Below are 14,902 nucleotides of genomic sequence, written 5' to 3' on the forward strand. Positions count from 1 at the left end.
TTATTATTATTATTATTATTATTATTATTATTATTATTATTATTATTATTATTATTATTATTATTATTATAATTATTATTATTATTATTATTATTATTATTATTATTATTATTATTATTATTATTATTATTATTATTATTATTATTATTTTTTATATTATTATTATTATTATTATTATTATTATTATATTATAATTCTAATTCTTAATTCTTAATTCTTAATTCTTAATTCTTAATTCTTAATTCTTAATTCTTAATTCTTAATTCTTAATTCTTAATTCTTAATTCTTAATTCTTAATTCTTAATTCTTAATTCTTAATTCTTAATTCTTAATTCTTAATTCTTAATTCTTAATTCTTAATTCTTAATTCTTAATTCTTAATTCTTAATTCTTAATTCTTAATTCTTAATTCTTAATTCTTAATTCTTAATTCTTAATTCTTAATTCTTAATTCTTAATTCTTAATTCTTAATTCTTAATTCTTAATTCTTAATTCTTAATTCTTAATTCTTAATTCTTAATTCTTAATTCTTAATTCTTAATTCTTAATTCTTAATTCTTAATTCTTAATTCTTAATTCTTAATTCTTAATTCTTAATTCTTAATTCTTAATTCTTAATTCTTAATTCTTAATTCTTAATTCTTAATTCTTAATTCTTAATTCTTAATTCTTAATTCTTAATTCTTAATTCTTAATTCTTAATTCTTAATTCTTAATTCTTAATTCTTAATTCTTAATTCTTAATTCTTAATTCTTAATTCTTAATTCTTAATTCTTAATTCTTAATTCTTAATTCTTAATTCTTAATTCTTAATTCTTAATTCTTAATTCTTAATTCTTAATTCTTAATTCTTAATTCTTAATTCTTAATTCTTAATTCTTAATTCTTAATTCTTAATTCTTAATTCTTAATTCTTAATTCTTAATTCTTAATTCTTAATTCTTAATTCTTAATTCTTAATTCTTAATTCTTAATTCTTAATTCTTAATTCTTAATTCTTAATTCTTAATTCTTAATTCTTAATTCTTAATTCTTAATTCTTAATTCTTAATTCTTAATTCTTAATTCTTAATTCTTAATTCTTAATTCTTAATTCTTAATTCTTAATTCTTAATTCTTAATTCTTAATTCTTAATTCTTAATTCTTAATTCTTAATTCTTAATTCTTAATTCTTAATTCTTAATTCTTAATTCTTAATTCTTAATTCTTAATTCTTAATTCTTAATTCTTAATTCTTAATTCTTAATTCTTAATTCTTAATTCTTAATTCTTAATTCTTAATTCTTAATTCTTAATTCTTAATTCTTAATTCTTAATTCTTAATTCTTAATTCTTAATTCTTAATTCTTAATTCTTAATTCTTAATTCTTAATTCTTAATTCTTAATTCTTAATTCTTAATTCTTAATTCTTAATTCTTATTCTTATTCTTATTCTTATTCTTATTCTTATTCTTATTCTTATTCTTATTCTTATTCTTATTCTTATTCTTATTCTTATTCTTATTCTTATTCTTATTCTTATTCTTATTCTTATTCTTATTCTTATTCTTATTCTTATTCTTATTCTTATTCTTATTCTTATTCTTATTCTTATTCTTATTCTTATTCTTATTCTTATTCTTATTCTTATTCTTATTCTTATTCTTATTCTTATTCTTATTCTTATTCTTATTCTTATTCTTATTCTTATTCTTATTCTTATTCTTATTCTTATTCTTATTCTTATTCTTATTCTTATTCTTATTCTTATTCTTATTCTTATTCTTATTCTTATTCTTATTCTTATTCTTATTCTTATTCTTATTCTTATTCTTATTCTTATTCTTATTCTTATTCTTATTCTTATTCTTATTCTTATTCTTATTCTTATTCTTATTCTTATTCTTATTCTTATTCTTATTCTTATTCTTATTCTTATTCTTATTCTTATTCTTATTCTTATTCTTATTCTTATTCTTATTCTTATTCTTATTCTTATTCTTATTCTTATTCTTATTCTTATTCTTATTCTTATTCTTATTCTTATTCTTATTCTTATTCTTATTCTTATTCTTATTCTTATTCTTATTCTTATTCTTATTCTTATTCTTATTCTTATTCTTATTCTTATTCTTATTCTTATTCTTATTCTTATTCTTATTCTTATTCTTATTCTTATTCTTATTCTTATTCTTATTCTTATTCTTATTCTTATTCTTATTCTTATTCTTATTCTTATTCTTATTCTTATTCTTATTCTTATTCTTATTCTTATTCTTATTCTTATTCTTATTCTTATTCTTATTCTTATTCTTATTCTTATTCTTATTCTTATTCTTATTCTTATTCTTATTCTTATTATTATTGTTATTATTATTATTATTATTATTATTATTATTATTATTATTATTATTATTATTATTATTATTATTATTATTATTATTATTATTATTGTCTTTTTCTACAATTTCTCCAATACAGTAAGCCGTGATATGCCTCTCAGTATTGTATGGCAGAAAATATACAGAATGACCAAAAAAGTACACATCATACTTTTACAACAATGGAATCCAACGGTACTTGTATTAGTGATCCAGTGGAAATTGCGAACCATTTTGGCTAGAAATGGTCAATAGAATCATCCACTAATAACTTCTCTACGGAATTTCGATCTGCAAAAATCATGCATATCATTTTGGACTCCTTATTGTCTTGGGGAATAGAAAGCAAAATATTGAACTTCGTAAAATCTTTTCTATCTGGGCGCTCTTTTCGTGTCCGAATCAATAACTATCTCTCGGATCAATTCAGATTGGTAAATGGCATCCCCCAAGGTTCTCCGCTGTCTGTAATACTTTTCCAAATTGCGTTCAACCAGATTAGCTACATCATAAATAAATGCCCAAAATTGTATTTACGCCGATGATATTTATATTTTGAGCTGCAACGCGGACAATAATGCAACGAACACGCAGTTTTCCAATATATGCCTTTCATTAAACTGAAAAAGGATCTGCTGCTCAGGTCTTATGTAATCAAGTACCTGTCCTCCAGAAGTTTTGTACACATAAACACTCTAACCTACTTAGTTAAAACCTTGATATTGAGCAAAATTGACTATGGTTTATACCTAATCGGCAACAATCCCAAATCTACGCTCAGCCAAATTAAAGCAGTATACCATGATAGCATCAGAAATAGCATATATGCCTACAGAACAACTCCCATAAACACATTATTAATCGAATCTTGGTTACCTTCCCTTGATCAGAGAATCGCTGATGTGCGTAACCGTTTGTTACCAAAAATTCTGTCATCTAAGTCCTCCATCAAAGACGCAGATATTTCAACAATTTTGAAAGCAAAAAGAATTCCAAAAGTTCCATCGGTTTTATATCTGTCAATAACAAACAACATTCTCAATAACATAGCATAAAGTAAAATACCCCGCATTGCTGTTTTCCGAAAGACAGTGTAATATATCTCTAAGCTTTCTTGGCAAGAGTTCAACCCCCAACGATATATATGCGCAAAATTTCCAACACTTCTGCACACAACACTCTGATTGGAAAATTATCTACACTGATGCTTCCAAAACAGATTCTACAACATCGTATGCAGTAGATGATTGCAATGGAAACATTTTAGCCACAAAAACTCTTATGGACTTTACATCTATATTTACAGCTGAAGCCGCCGGTATTATTGAAGCCATCAACATAGCACTTTTGTCGAAACAGAAAACAATCATTTTTCTGACTGTCCGTGCTCAAAGCGGTCTTAAACGCCTCCAATACAAATTGGGTGTCGGTGAATGAAATTCGAGACTTATTAACAGATGTACGCAACGTACAACATTTTTGGATACCTGGTCATGTCAGCATTACAGAAAATGTAATGTACATGCTGATACAGCTGCTAAGTATGCATGCACAGCACCTTTAATGTATGAGGACATCGTCGAAAAAATAGACTTGAAAACTCATATAGAAGCTGAACTTCGGTGTATATCCAAGCAAAACAGCATGCTCTTCAATCATTTCCATTATAACAACATCAATCGCATTAGCCCTATTTATCCTACAAACGTAGAAAAAAGAAAAATACGGATGTTTTCCAGACTTCGTATGGGCCACACATCACATCAACACCTCCTTAACAAAAACATTGACAACAAATGCCCAAAATGCGGCAATATTAACACCATAGAACATATGCTGCAATCATGCAACTCAATCGGAAATTTACACCATATATACCTCAATCCAATCCAATAAAAAAAAAAAAATCCACGGTAGCGGGTTCTAACGTACCGGATTGACCCGGGACCATAGAGTTTCGGCCAACGGCTGCCAAACCAGCATCAAACCTATGCTTCTACGTAGGTTTCATGCTGCTACAACAACCATATATACCTTAATAATAATAGATTAGAAATTCTTAAGTCACCAACTCCTGTTAACATTAATGCTGTATATAACATTATAACACATTCTCCTATTATTATAGGTCTGTACGATAACTCAAAAGTTTGTACAAATATGCACAAACTTTTACAAAATGCTGTTCGATAACAAACTTGTTCAGTAAAAGAGAAATGGGAAGTACCTGCAAATACTTTTTACTTGCGAAGTTATCGAACAGGCCTTATATAACAAACTTCTTTAAGTTGTAATTAATGTTATAAAAGCGATAGCTGATGGCCTTAGTAGCCAATGCTACCTACTTATTAACTTTGTATTTACTACTAGTTAATGTAAATAAAATAAATTGCTCTTTATTGATATTTTCCCGCAACATGTGAGGGTCATCCGATGCAAATAAATTTAAATACTTTCGCCACTAAACCGCACCAGTTTTAAAATCCAATTTTATAACTTCAGAGGTCATGACAAGGGATTATTATTTCTCTATATTTTTCAATTATTTTCTATTTTTTTTCTTGCTACATAACCGTCAATATCTCTGGATTTTGAAACCTTGTTGACACTTCATCCAAGACATTGGTTCCGAGATTAATATTGAAGACGCGATTAATTTTTTGAAACGGCCAGGATTTTTCAAATAATTTTTTGGCTCTGTTTTTGATTTTCATAGTTCTAAACCATAGTTTCCTTCACTATTTGCGATGCATCTTAGCTTATTATTTATTTTTACGCATTTGTTATGATTTGAAGGAAGCGGCGAAATCATTTTTCACTGATTTTCTTAAAAATTAATGTCGGTAATGACCAAAATTAATGTAACATATCGTCGAAGAAATTAATATAGGAAAATGGGAGAAAATAACCGCGAAAAATATGTCGCAAGATGTTGGAACTAGTGCCAAAACGGTTGTAGAATGTGATAATCTCCAACGGTTGCTATAAAAACCTTTAGCGTGTAACAAAAATTTTATTTTCTCAAAAAAATATGTAAAAGGCAAAATACTTTTTTGAGGTAAAATAGTTTGTGTTGTTATAGATTTTTGCCAATATCTAGGAGACCAATATCATTCGTGAGAATTTGCTTGCGGTAGACGGTTCACGGTAACGCAAAGTTCACACCATCGCCAACAAATCGAATTTGTAAATTCTACAAGGGCAAATATGTCGTTTTGTTCTTCTACCCATTGGATTTTACATTTGTTTGCCCCACCGAAATTATTGCTTTCTCTGATCATGCTGCTGAATTCCCTAAAATTGGCTGTAAAGTAATTGGTTGCTCCACCGACAGTCAATATAACCCCCATTTGGCTTGGATTAACACTCCCCGTAAACAAGGTGGCTTGGGCGAAATGGACATCCCATTGTTGGCTGATAGGTCAAAGAAAATTGCCCGTGATTATGGTGTATTGGATGAACAAACTGGTATCCCGTTCCGTGGTCTTTTCATCATTGACAAAAATCAAAACTTGCCCCAAATAACTGTTAACTGAGTAGTATTGTTTGGTTTGAATGGCAACAATGGGTGTTGCCCCAGCCGGGGATAACGATCTTGGCGCGATGCGGGGGCTAGACGTCACAATGTTCCACTCAGCTTCTTATAGTGTTGATCTGGGGGTTGTGACCGACCAAAGATTATCCACCTCTACTGTCACAAACCAATACAGTGCACTGAACACCCACAGTGTAGGTGTGGATGCCTTGGCACCCTCAGTCTTCACACTCACAAGTGCAACAATTACAAGTATGGACATTGACAACGATTCCCCTAACCTTACGGCCAGCAGCTCTAACTCTGCTACAAATCGGACTGGAAATATGGGCGGGGCCGACGCTCCGGAACTGGACCATATTAACGACAGTTTGAACAGACAGAGCCTTGTACTCCTCAATTTAATTGAGGAAAGCGTCCCCTTGACACTCAAGGAGGAAAGCATGGGAAAAGTTATCGCTGACTGAGGAGGAGGAAGATATGGACGCGACTGTGATCCATGTCCCTACCTCAGCTAATGACCCCCATCCGGTGATGCTTTGGTGTCAGACAATTCCGACAAACCTGTGCGTCTAAGGAAAAAAGCAGTAGAGGAGGAAAGTGGCGCGAGCGAAGAACCTGTCGAAAAGATGGACGATTTGCTGAATCCACAGACCTCCACTTCTGCAAAAGCCAGGGAAACAAGAGACAGAAAATCTTACCGAAGGGCAACTAATTATTGCAATCGGTATGCCAATTAGGACCCCAATACCATCAGCGTAAAGGCATTTCAAATAATACGGTCTAACCTCAAGTACGTGAGGAAATTTGAAAGAGAATATCCTCACGTACCAAAAAGGGAAGTGCGTGTCAGTGAAATCCCTACGGGATCGGGAGTAACCCCCATCGAAACCTCCAAAGAGGTGACGATGGGAGGAGACTTCAGCTCGGACACCCCTTCTTCCAATGCGGCAACGTCGCAGCACTCAAAGAAGGCTGAGAAGAAGCCAAAAAGGAAGAAGAAGGGGTCCAAATCCTCTGGGAGGGTATCGACTGATTCTGTAGCTGGCCCATCTTCTAAACCCCAACAAAGGGCGATAGAGGTGAGTAGGCTGATGATACAGAAGATACCATCCGACACAAGTGGTAACACGAGCGGGCGGAAAAGTGATGGGTCAGTGACGGCATTGGCTTCCTCCAAGGAAAGTGGACCTCGGTCGACCGATCCAAAATCACAACCAGTGGTTGTGAAGAGGATGAGGTCTTCCGAGGAACAACCTCCTTCAGCGAAGTAGTCTACGTTGACACAGCCGATCTATCCGTCGGCATCGTTTGCTTTGGTGACTAGGAAGGCTAGTGAGGGGAGCACTATTGAAGAGTTTTTCGCGGCCTTGAATGGGGACAAGATGAGGACATGTATAGTTGCTAAAAAGAATCTTAACCTAATCCTTCTGTCCAATTACAGTAGAGGTGACATAACCACGGTACGGATCGAAGAAAGTCGGAGCAAACCCTTAGTTTTGTCTTCGATTTAACTGAGGACTCTTGTCCAATCACCTATCCGGGGAAGAAATCCCCACCGGTGTGGTGGACTAAAAAATTAGCCAAGCTGCGTAAAGCAGAAATCATACAATAAAGCCAGTAAGACTAAACTCAGTACGGATTGGGATGCCTACAAGGTCAATTTCAATAAGTACACGAGTGAAATCAAGAAAGCTAAACGAAATTCTTGGGTTAGTTTCAGTGAGTCTATAGAAGGATTTAGTAAAGCTGTCAGGTTTCATAAGATACTATCTAAGGACGCAAAACCCATAGGTAGTATCAAACGGAGCGATGGTTCCTGGACTAACTCCGGTCTAGACAATTTGGATCTGCTGTCAGGGGTTCATTTTCCCGGTTGTGTTGACTTTGACGGAGAATTGCCAACAGCAAATCTCAACAGCTGATTAACAGAATAACTAATCACACAAGAATTCGGTGGGCGATTAATGTGTATTTATTTATTGAACAAATAGAATATGAATAAAATAATTTAATGAAATATTACAGAACTCAAATTCAAAGCATACTATGTAGTTAATAATTATATATTCTACAGTAACAAACATATCATTTCCTCCTTGCCAATTTCTTTGTAATTAACGCAGAATATCGTTCTGGCTTGCGCTTAAACCTTTGTGATCTTCTTACTTGTGGGTTATGCATCTGAAAATAAAGATGACTGTGAACCCCGGCCTAGTTCCGGCATTGCAAACTGGTCAACATTGTGAGCTTGTTCTCTAGTTTGGATTGGACTCGTGGGTTCTTCCAACATATTCCCCGGAAAACTGGCATTCGCACTTAAAGTTGGCTCCAAACAATTTGGTACGAAATTTAGTGATGTGGGATAGTTCGAAATACTATTCGGCTGTTGCAACTCTAATTTGATTTCGATGCTTTCTTACAGTCTTGTTTTCAAATTTAATAAGGTACATGACATTTCCAAGACGTTTCAAAATAGTACCATGCAACCATCTTTCTCCCACCCCAAAATTCTTGAAATATACTTGATCATTAATTCGTAAATATTTTACAGATGAATAATGATCCGAATCATTATCCTCTGGATCTTTTGATGGGCTAAGTAGGGATAATAAAGTTCGAGGTTGACGGCCATGAATTATTTCAGCAGGGGATTTACCAAATTTATTTGGAGTTGTTCTATATGTAGTAAGATATGCTAACAGTGAAGTTTCTATGTTACTGCCACCAATCAATTGCTTCTTCAATGACGTTTTGAACGTTCTAACAAATCTCTCAGCTTGGCCGTTAGATGCAGGATGAAAAGGCGATGTTGTTAAATGCTGAACACCATTGGCTTCACAGAATTTCTTAAATTCTTTGGCTGTGAACTGCGTTCCATTATCTGTAACGATAGTTTCTGGTAAACCTTCAATGGAAAATATACTTTGCAAGGCCTTTATGGTCGTTTTCATCTTAAACACATATGGGTACTGGGAATAGGAATCGACAACAATCAGCCATACGGAATTGTTGAAAGGTCCAGCAAAATCTAGATGTATTCTCTGCCAAGGTGCAGTAGGTAAAGGCCAAGAAAAAAACTGTTTCGGTGGATCAGGGCTACAATTGATGCAGGATCGGCAAGTTGAAACTATCTTACATATATCGTCGTCAATTTTGGGCCAGCAGCAATATCGTCTGCTTATTTGCTTCATGCATCAAATCTAAATTTTTTGATCTAAGTAATGGAATTACAATTCGGCTGTAATCTTTTTGCAAAATTAATATGCCTTTACAATGCGTAAAATTAAGCCGTTGTCGGAAATATGGAATCAAATCCGAATCTGTTACTTTTTCAGGCCACCCGTTCATTACATAATGCATAATTTTTTGTTTTGTTCATTACATAATACATAATTTTGTTCCATCTGAATTTCATTCAACTCAATCGATTTATCAAATTCATCATCTCCTTTAAACGGAAGTCTTGAGAGAGCATCAGCATTCTCGTGGTCCTTTGTATTTTTGTATTGTATTGTATAATTATATCCAGAAAGAGTCAAAGACCACCTTTGAAGTCGGTGCGCTGTCGTATTATTGATTCCCTTCATTGGACTGAATATTGAAACTAGTGGCTTATGATCTGTTATTAAAGTAAAATTCCGACCGTAAGTAGTCATGGAATTTCCGAACTCCAAAAATAATCGATAACCCCTCCTTCTCTATCTGACTATAATTTTTCTGATTGTCTGACAAAGTTTTTGATGCGTAAGCTATAGGGCGCTCTGATCCATCAGGAAATCTATGTGAAATCACTGCACCCACACCATAAGATGATGCATCTGTTGCTAGCACTATAGGTAAATTTTCATCGAAATGTACTAACTGAGCTATGTTCACCAACTGCCGTTTTAATTCTTGAAATGCTTCTTCTTGTTCACGCTTCCAAACAAATGCATTTTTCTTACGAAGTAAATTAAGAGGACCGCAAACAGTAGAATAATTCTTAATAAAACTACAGTAATAATTAACTTTTCCCATAAATGACTGTAGTTCCGAAACATTCTTGGGACGCGGAAGGTTTGAAATAGCTTCTGTTGTCGTCTCCGAAGGGTAAATACCAGATTCAGTAATTACGTGAGCAAGATACTCAACATTTGGCTGTAAAAACGAACATTTGGATGAATTACACCGAAATCCGCTTTCTTTTAATCTGTGGAACAAGTCTTTTAAGTTATGCAAATGTTCTTCTTCGGTCGCTCCTGTAACTATTATATCATCTAGATAATTGACACAGCCAGGAATACCACTGATTACCTGCTCAATCAGACGCTGAAAAATAGCTGGACCACTGGCCACTCCAAATGGCAATCTTTCATATTGAAATAAACCCAACGGTGTGTTAACCACTAACAGTGATTTCGATTCTTCGTCCATTTCTACTTGCATGTATGCATCCGATAAATCTATCTTTGAAAAGTATTTACTGTTCCTTAACTTGTGAAAAAGGTCTCGAGTTCGAGGAATAGGATATTGCTCTATATCCATCTGGGGGTTTATAGTAAGTTTGAAGTCTGCACAAACTCGAATCTTGTTATTGGGCTTCGGAACGATAACAAGTGGCGAGGCCCACTGGCTATGTTTGATAGGTTTCCATATACCAAGTGCTATCAAACGCTCCGCTTCTTCTTTAAACGAATCCATTAAAGCATAGGGTATTGGCCTGGGTTTATAGAACTTTGGTCTTGCATCGGATTTAATGTAGATGTGACCTTTCATGGTCTTGCATAATTCAAGCTCGTTCGAAAATAATTCACGGAACTCATTGCAAATAGACTTCAATCCAATATTCTCCTCTACTTTGAAAACCTGAATGGCCTTAAATTCATCATACCAATTTAGTCCAAGTATATTTGAACATTGCATAGAATCCGCCACAATAAGTTCTACCCGCTTGCGTTCGTTTTGGATTTGAACATCAACTTCTAACGAACCTAAGACCATGTTTATATTATAGCCTTTTGAAGGGTTAACCTTCTTACTGAAGATTCGTTTGACGTATACGTAAAGGAATTGACATTTGAAACCCAATGGGTTTGTTAAATCCGGTTATATATAAACGTACTATAATACTGGAATCTGGGCATTACCATATCCAAAAAGTTTAACTGTTGATGACTTTAGGGGCGGGCTACTGAAATTTCACATCTTTGTCATTTAATTTAAGATCTACAAACAATTTATTGCCAGATCTTGCAATTGCTGTTTCTTTGGCATCACATGACAATATTACGTTATCTTCTTCTATTGATCCATTATTGTTGTTACCATCGGGTGGTGACTCATCTAATGCTTTGAGGTTTGTGTTGATCTACAAACTGGTGCAATGTGTCCTATTTTCTTGCAAATATAACATTGGGCTTTTAGGTACTTACTGTTCGCCCTATCGTGGTTTATAAAACAACCGTTACATGCTGGCCACTATTGTTTTGTCAACTGCATCCTGTTTTCCTTATTTTGATATTGCTGATTTGATTTTCTCGAGGCTTGTTTTACAGCGAATATATTATTATCGTCATTACTATTCGCTTTTATATTGCTTATTGTTCTTTGTGTGGATTCGAATGTTTCTGCAATCTGTACAACCTCTTTCAGAGTTGGTTCATCCTTATGCAAAGCTGCCGTTCTTACAGGCTCGTCTGGCGTATACAAAATAACAATATCTCAAATGAGTTCATCAGAAAAATCACATGCACAATTTGCGTTTTTGCATACAAAATTACATTCTCTAGTCATACCTCTCAGTTCAGCAATACATTGTTTATAAGTCTCGTTTTCAAGTTTTGATCTTTTATAAACATCATACCTTGACTTGATTACATGTATCTTACTCTTGTAATGGCCATCCAAACTTTTAATTATTTCGGAATATGCTATTGTTTGCAAACTCTCTTTGCCAATCAATTTTTCCAATAGTCGAACAGTTTTATCACCAATCCATGACAGCAAAAATGACCTCTTTCGATCCTCATCTTCCACGCCGTAAGCCTTAAAGTGCTCCTCCAATTTTCTCCTGTATGAACCAAAATCGCTGCACTCTTCGTCAAAATGATGAAATTTTGGAACTACATTGTTGGTCGCTGTCACGCTGGCAACCGGACTTGACATCCGCTGATTCAATATCCCAGTAAAGAATTCTTGCTGCTGCATAAGCATTTGCTGTGCCCAGGCTTGTTGCCTTCCCATTAATTCTTCAAAAACTTTTTCCATTTGAAATATTTTATTTTTTCTCGTCGCCAAATAATGTGTATTTATTTATTGAACAAAGAGAATATGAATAAAATAATTTAATGAAATATTACAGAACTCAAATTCAAAGCATACTATATAGTTAATAATTATATATTCTACAGTAATAAACATATCAGCGATCAACAGTTTCCAGCCTTATAAATCACCAGGACCGGATGGTATAATACCGGCAATGCTACAGAATGTGGCTGAGCCGGCAATATCAATCCTGGTAGAAATTATCAAGGCTTTTTTATTGTTATCGTACATACCTGGTCTGTGGAAGGAGGTTAAGGTGACTTACATCTCCAAAGCGGGGAAGCCAAGTCATACTTTGCCAAAAGACTACAGACCAATTAGTCTTTCTTCCTTTCTTTTGAAAACATTAGAAAGGTTACTGGATCTTGAAATTAGAACACAATTAAACCCCAATAACATCAGCAAATCACAACATGCTTACACTAAGGGCAAATCAGTTGAGACTGCCCTGCATGAGGTGGTCGGGCATGTTGAGAAGCATATGGAAAATTCACACTTCACGCTGGCGGGCTTCCTTGATATAGAGGGGGCTTTCAATAACGTGAAGCTTGAATCAATCCACAATGCTCTCAGCAACGCAGGTGTTTCCTCCATCCTTGTGGAATGGATTCATTAGTACAACTCGCAAACTGGGCGTAAACCCGGAGAAAACCGAGCTAAGAAACGCAAAGTTCCCTATTTTGAGCCTCCAGTCCTGTACGGGGTGGCCCTGGAACTTTCTACGGAAGCTAAATACCTTGTCCGTGATCGCTTGTCATGGAAAAGAAATTAGAGGAGCGAACGAAGAAATGACTCATGGCACTCTATTCCTGTAAGAACTCCATTGCGAAGCCCGGGATTGAGACCACAGATCATACACTGGCTATATGTAACCGTGGTCCTGCCCGTACTTACCTATGGTGGACTGGTCTGGTGGCAAGCTCTTGGGAACAAAGCGTTACTCTCCAAATTATCGAGTGTACAAAGCACCGCGTCACTGCTGATTACCGGATCGATTGAAATCACTCCTCAAGCTGTTTTAAACGTCATCCTTGATCTCCAACCTCTGGATATCCTAATCCAGTTTCAGGCGGCGAGAACTGCTTTTAGACTCCGGGAGTCAGGGTGTTGGCGTGGTTCACACTTTGGACACTACTCGAATGTCCTAAAACTAGTTGATAGTCGACTTGAGTTAGGTGACAATGGTTGCGTGAGCGATTATATGCCTACCCCATTCAAGTTTGACTCCTTAACTGTTATCTCCCCAAGCAGAGACGCATGGGCTCAGTACATATCTCCTCTGGACGGACTGGCAATTTACACAGACGGGTACAAGATGGAAGAAGGTACTGGCGCTGACGTCTTCTGCGAGATTCCACTAATTAAAAATCCATATAAGCTTGACGATAATTATTGTAGTGGTTTTCAGGCGGAGATTCTTGCTATCAGGAAAGCAGCTGAATTGGTGAAATGGCTTGAAGGCAGTCTTACAGGACCGGTGACTATATATGTATGTCGATAGTAAAGCGGCCCTCAGGGCTCTCAAGTCACGGACCATAAATTCAAGAGCTATTCTTGATTGTAGAAGAGCTCTGCAGTATACACACGATATCGTAAAGCTATGTTGGGTTCCGGGTCATAGCAACATCATGGGAAACGAGATAGCAGATGAACTGGCTCGAGGTGGCTCTAGGTCTATCGACTTATCAGTTGATGAAACCATCAACATCAAATGTTGCAGCAAACACCGAGAAATAAAATAATAATAAGTAATTTTTTGAATTCTTTCCATTTGATTCATTTTCATTAAATACAAATGAAAAATAAATATACATACATCTACATTATTGAATTTCTTTTGTTCTTTGTATTGATATCAAATAAATGAAATGAAATAAATAAAATTAAAAACAAATAAACACAGTTTATTTTTTAATTCTCTTAGTGGACTAAATACCAAATTGTATTCGTGATACATACATATATACATATGTTCCCACAACACCCCCGAAGGAACTAGGACCTTCTCTCAATATCAATAATGCAAGCCGATTCACATTAGCTAAATTATTAGGACCTATTTTTTCCACTTACACCACTTATAGAGAAGTTTTTCATAGCTGAAATAATGAGGAAATATAATTTTATGTTCTGTTCATAGATTGAACAGCACACCTTCTGAGATGACGTGCCAATATAAGTATATAAGTAGGGAGTAAGATGTTTTTTACAGGGGTGAGTTAACCCGAGTTAGTTAGTTCTGAACGAGTACTATAACTTATTAATTGCGTGTTTTTACATTTTTGGGACTAATGATGCAATGCTGGTACACATCATACACATCTATATATCTAGATAGACTATGCGATACTATTAGGAATCAACGTAAAGGACATTATTTACAAAATAAGTAGAAAATGTTGAAAATATTGAGTATTTGATTTCAGTTAGATTGTTATCTGAGATCAGATAGAGGAACTTGTACATGCAAGGAACATCCTGGAAAAAGATTACAAAATAAGTAGAAAATGTTGAAAATATTGAGTATTTGATTTCAGTCAAATGCAAATTGGAGGCAAACTAGAACACAGTTTCATCCTGAAAAACTATTACCTTCAAATGTCAATAGGACCTCATTTGCAAAGTAACTTAAATACAATGAACTTATTTTAGGCATTAATACGCAAAAAGTTAATTTGTTCCCAGTCCTTCTT

The sequence above is a fragment of the Musca autumnalis genome, unplaced genomic scaffold, assembly GCF_047663935.1.
Source record: "Musca autumnalis isolate F117 unplaced genomic scaffold, ASM4766393v1 scaffold_5, whole genome shotgun sequence".
In the NCBI taxonomy this organism is placed as follows: domain Eukaryota; kingdom Metazoa; phylum Arthropoda; class Insecta; order Diptera; family Muscidae; genus Musca; species Musca autumnalis.